Source organism: Phyllobates terribilis, unplaced genomic scaffold, assembly GCF_046119375.1.
Source record: "Phyllobates terribilis strain yellow unplaced genomic scaffold, ASM4611937v1 Scaffold_9__5_contigs__length_417890890, whole genome shotgun sequence".
Taxonomy (NCBI): domain Eukaryota; kingdom Metazoa; phylum Chordata; class Amphibia; order Anura; family Dendrobatidae; genus Phyllobates; species Phyllobates terribilis.
This window is the reverse complement of record NW_027362769.1, coordinates 193,902,270-193,906,949: the sequence shown is the minus strand read 5'-3', so window position 1 is coordinate 193,906,949 and position 4,680 is coordinate 193,902,270. Positions and strand designations below refer to the sequence as shown.

Sequence of the window (4,680 nt, the reverse complement as noted above, 5' to 3'; positions counted from 1 at the left end):
AGTGATCTCTACACCTCAGTGCTGATCTACCACATAGTGATCTCTACACCTCAGTGCTGATCTACCACATAGTGATCTATAGACCTCAGTGCTGATCTCCCACATAGTGATCTATAGACCTCAGTGATCCTCTGTCAGCCCCTCCTGAGTCCGGTGATCATCGATTCCTCGATCAGTTGTGATCGTTCATCTCAGATGTGACATATAAGATCCGCAGTTACTGTTCTCGGTAGAAGGTACTGCGCATGAGTGGAGCAGTTGGAGCGGTAAGTCCGCGCCTGCGCAGTCTGGTGAAGAGTGAGTCCGTGCAGATCCCGGAAGTGTCTCCGATAACGAGTAAAGTCTGCAGCTGCCGGGACCGAGAGTGAGGAGGAGGGCGCTCCGGTGATGGCGAGGTGGGTATATATATATATATATATATAGGGGGGTGTGTGTATATAGAGGGGTGTATAGATATGTGTGTGTATATAGAGGGGTGTATAGATATGTGTGTGTATATAGAGGGTGTATAGATATGTGTGTGTATATAGAGGGGTGTATAGATATGTGTGTGTATATAGAGGGGTGTATAGATATGTGTGTGTATATAGAGGGGTGTATAGATATGTGTGTGTATATAGAGGGGTGTATAGATATGTGTGTGTATATAGAGGGGTGTATAGATATGTGTGTGTATATAGAGGGGTGTATAGATATGTGTGTGTATATAGAGGGGTGTATAGATATGTGTGTGTATATAGAGGGGTGTATAGATATGTGTGTGTATATAGAGGGGTGTATAGATATGTGTGTGTATATAGAGGGGTGTATAGATATGTGTGTGTCGTGTATATAGAGGGGTGTATAGATATGTGTGTGTGCGTGTATATAGAGGGGTGTATAGATATGTGTGTGTGCGTGTATATAGAGGGGTGTATAGATATGTGTGTGTATATAGAGGGGTGTATAGATATGTGTGTGTATATAGAGGGGTGTATAGATATGTGTGTGTATATAGAGGGTGTATAGATATGTGTGTGTATATAGAGGGGTGTATAGATATGTGTGTATATAGAGGGGTGTATAGATATGTGTGTGTATATAGAGGGGTGTATAGATATGTGTGTGTGTGCGTGTATATAGAGGGGTGTATAGATATGTGTGTGTGCGTGTATATAGAGGGGTGTATAGATATGTGTATATAGAGGGGTGTATAGATATGTGTATATAGAGGGGTGTATACATATGTGTATATAGAGGGGTGTATAGATATGTGTGTGCGCGTGTATATAGAGGGGTGTATAGATATGTGTGTGCGCGTGTATATAGAGGGGTGTATAGATATGTGTGTGCGCGTGTATATAGAGGGGTGTATAGATATGTGTGTGCGCGTGTATATAGAGGGGTGTATAGATATGTGTGTGCGGTGTTATAGAGGGGTGTATAGATATGTGTGTGTCGCGTGTATATAGAGGGGTGTATAGATATGTGTGTGCGCGTGTATATAGAGGGGTGTATAGATATGTGTGTGCGCGTGTATATAGAGGGGTGTATAGATATGTGTGTGCGCGTGTATATAGAGGGGTGTATAGATATGTGTGTGCGCGTGTATATAGAGGGGTGTATAGATATGTGTGTGCGCGTGTATATAGAGGGGTGTATAGATATGTGTGTGCGCGTGTATATAGAGGGGTGTATAGATATGTGTGTGCGCGTGTATATAGAGGGGTGTATAGATATGTGTGTGCGCGTGTATATAGAGGGGTGTATAGATATGTGTGTGCGCGTGTATATAGAGGGGTGTATAGATATGTGTGTGCGCGTGTATATAGAGGGGTGTATAGATATGTGTGTGCGCGTGTATATAGAGGGGTGTATAGATATGTGTGTGCGCGTGTATATAGAGGTGTGTATAGATATGTGTGTGTGCGCGTGTATATAGAGGGGTGTATAGATATGTGGGTGGGTGTGCGCGTGTATATAGAGGGTGTATAGATATGTGGGTGGGTGCGCGTGTATATAGAGGGGTGTATAGATATGTGGGTGGGTGTGCGCGTGTATATAGAGGAGGGGTGTATAGATATGTGGGTGGGTGTGCGCGTGTATATAGAGAGGGGTGTATAGATATGTGGGTGGGTGTGCGCGTGTATATAGAGGAGGGGTGTATAGATATGTGGGTGGGTGTGCGCGTGTATATAGAGGAGGGGTGTATAGATATGTGGGTGGGTGTGCGCGTGTATATAGAGGAGGGGTGTATAGATATGTGGGTGGGTGTGCGCGTGTATATAGAGGAGGGGTGTATAGATATGTGGGTGGGTGTGCGCGTGTATATAGAGGAGGGGTGTATAGATATGTGGGTGGGTGTGCGCGTGTATATAGAGGAGGGTGTATAGATATGTGGGTGGGTGTGCGCGTGTATATAGAGGAGGGGTGTATAGATATGTGGGTGGGTGTGCGCGTGTATATAGAGGAGGGGTGTATAGATATGTGGGTGGGTGTGCGCGTGTATATAGAGGAGGGGTGTATAGATATGTGGGTGGGTGTGCGCGTGTATATAGAGGAGGGGTGTATAGATATGTGGGTGGGTGTGCGCGTGTATATAGAGGAGGGGTGTATAGATATGTGGGTGGGTGTGCGCGTGTATATAGAGGAGGGGTGTATAGATATGTGGGTGGGTGTGCGCGTGTATATAGAGGAGGGGTGTATAGATATGTGGGTGGGTGTGCGCGTGTATATAGAGGAGGGGTGTATAGATATGTGGGTGGGTGTGCGCGTGTATATAGAGGAGGGGTGTATAGATATGTGGGTGGGTGTGCGCGTGTATATAGAGAGGGGTGTATAGATATGTGGGTGGGTGTGCGCGTGTATATAGAGGAGGGGTGTATAGATATGTGGGTGGGTGTGCGCGTGTATATAGAGGAGGGGTGTATAGATATGTGGGTGGGTGTGCGCGTGTATATAGAGGAGGGGTGTATAGATATGTGGGTGGGTGTGCGCGTGTATATAGAGGAGGGGTGTATAGATATGTGGGTGGGTGTGCGCGTGTATATAGAGGAGGGGTGTATAGATATGTGGGTGGGTGTGCGCGTTGTATATAGAGGAGGGGTGTATAGATATGTGGGTGGGTGTGCGCGTGTATATAGAGGAGGGGTGTATAGATATGTGGGTGGGTGTGCGCGTGTATATAGAGGAGGGGTGTATAGATATGTGGGTGGGTGTGCGCGTGTATATAGAGGAGGGGTGTATAGATATGTGGGTGGGTGTGCGCGTGTATATAGAGGAGGGGTGTATAGATATGTGGGTGGGTGTGCGCGTGTATATAGAGGAGGGGTGTATAGATATGTGGGTGGGTGTGCGCGTGTATATAGAGGAGGGGTGTATAGATATGTGGGTGGGTGTGCGCGTGTATATAGAGGAGGGGTGTATAGATATGTGGGTGGGTGTGCGCGTGTATATAGAGGAGGGGTGTATAGATATGTGGGTGGGTGTGCGCGTGTATATAGAGGAGGGGGGTATAGATATGTGGGTGGGTGTGCGCGTGTATATAGAGGAGGGGCGTATAGATATGTGGGTGGGTGTGCGCGTGTATATAGAGGAGGGGCGTATAGATATGTGGGTGGGTGTGCGCGTGTATATAGAGGAGGGGCGTATAGATATGTGGGTGGGTGTGCGCGTGTATCTAGAGGAGGGGCGTATAGATATGTGGGTGGGTGTGCGCGTGTATCTAGAGGAGGGGCGTATAGATATGTGGGTGGGTGTGCGCGTGTATCTAGAGGAGGGGCGTATAGATATGTGGGTGGGTGTGCGCGTGTATCTAGAGGAGGGGCGTATAGATATGTGGGGTGGGTGTGCGCGTGTATCTAGAGGAGGGGCGTATAGATATGTGGGTGGGTGTGCGCGTGTATCTAGAGGAGGGGCGTATAGATATGTGGGTGGGTGTGCGCGTGTATCTAGAGGAGGGGCGTATAGATATGTGGGTGGGTGTGCGCGTGTATCTAGAGGAGGGGCGTATAGATATGTGGGTGGGTGTGCGCGTGTATCTAGAGGAGGGGCGTATAGATATGTGGGTGGGTGTGCGCGTGTATCTAGAGGAGGGGCGTATAGATATGTGGGTGGGTGTGCGCGTGTATCTAGAGGAGGGGCGTATAGATATGTGGGTGGGTGTGCGCGTGTATCTAGAGGAGGGGCGTATAGATATGTGGGTGGGTGTGCGCGTGTATCTAGAGGAGGGGCGTATAGATATGTGGGTGGGTGTGCGGTGTATCTAGAGGAGGGGCGTATAGATATGTGGGTGGGTGTGCGCGTGTATCTAGAGGAGGGGCGTATAGATATGTGGGTGGGTGTGCGCGTGTATCTAGAGGAGGGGCGTATAGATATGTGGGTGGGTGTGCGCGTGTATCTAGAGAGGGGCGTATAGATATGTGGGGGGTGTGCGCGTGTATCTAGAGGAGGGGCGTATAGATATGTGGGTGGGTGTGCGCGTGTATCTAGAGGAGGGGCGTAAGATATGTGGGTGGGTGTGCGCGTGTATCTAGAGGAGGGGCAGTATAGATATGTGGGTGGGTGTGCGCGTGTATCTAGAGGAGGGGCGTATAGATATGTGGGTGTGTATTTATAGGGGGGGGGGGGGGGCGTATAGATATGTGGGTGGGTGTGAGCTGTGTATCTAGAGGAGGGGCGTATAGATATGTGGGGGGGTGT

At 48.7% G+C, this 4,680-nt stretch overlaps 1 protein-coding gene across 1 annotated transcript in view; it reads left to right on the top strand.

Moving 5' to 3' along the window:
* The first annotated feature begins 241 nt into the window (after positions 1–241).
* The window catches only part of SLC35F5 (solute carrier family 35 member F5), a 53,795-nt gene continuing 49,356 nt past the window's right edge, over positions 242–4,680 (top strand). Inside the window, exon 1 of the mRNA XM_073646136.1 lies at positions 242–395. The gene's annotated coding sequence lies outside the window, so the exon portion shown is untranslated. The remainder of the gene's footprint in view (positions 396–4,680) is intronic.